Genomic DNA, 897 nt, shown 5'->3' with positions numbered 1-897 from the left:
GTGTGCCTAGGAAGTTTAAGGGTCTTCCAGTCCCTCTGCATATTGTTGGATCAGCAAAGGACCTCATGGATGTTAGAGTGCAATCACCCTCACGCCATGACTTTCTGCATKTGTCACACTCATTTGGCATCGTGTTGTMATGTACAGGTGTTGTAGGCTGTGAAGAGGACTCACTCTGGACAAGCAGTCGCTCATAATGAAACCTTGAACTGAAAACCTTTCAGGTCCAAGAGGCAACCTTACACCACTAGGAGGAGCTGGCTCTGGGGAGGCCATGTCAGGTGCTAACCCATGTGCATCAAAGGATTTCCTGCCTGCAAGAATTGCAGTGGCTATCTCCAGAGAGGACAAAATCACCTAATCATTCAGGCTGGAAGGGACCTTGGGTGCTCTCTAGTTCAACTACCTGCTCATATCAGGATCAACAATGAATTCACACCAAGTTCCTCAGGCCTTTGGCCAGCTGTGTACTGCAAGCCTCCCAGAAGAGAGAGTCCATAACCCCTCTGGACCCCACTTCAAATGCTGCAGGATACTCACTGATTTTTCTTGCTTATATACCATTTTGACTGCACTTGTTTCAGCTTATAGCCATTGCCTCTCATTCTACTGCCATGGATTCCTGTAAAAAACTGGTTCATTATCAGTGGCAACCTTGAGATGTGAAGCTGCTATGAGTCCTCCCCAAAACCTTCCCTTCTCTGCACTGAACTAGCCCTGTTCCCTCAGCCTCTCCTCACAGGGCAAGTGTTCCAGTCCCCAGCCATCTTGGGGGCCTGCCACTGAACGCACTCCAAGAACAGCGTTCTGCTACAGGGGGCCTGACTGGATGCAGTATGTAGAGGGGCTCTAACAATGCTGAGTAAAGGGGGATAATTACCTCCTTCAATCTCCTGG

This window comes from Apteryx rowi, unplaced genomic scaffold (assembly GCF_003343035.1).
Source record: "Apteryx rowi isolate R43461 unplaced genomic scaffold, aptRow1 scaffold_1495, whole genome shotgun sequence".
NCBI lineage: Eukaryota > Metazoa > Chordata > Aves > Apterygiformes > Apterygidae > Apteryx > Apteryx rowi.
The sequence above is the reverse complement of the archived record's forward strand: the minus strand, read 5'-3'. Positions refer to the sequence as shown.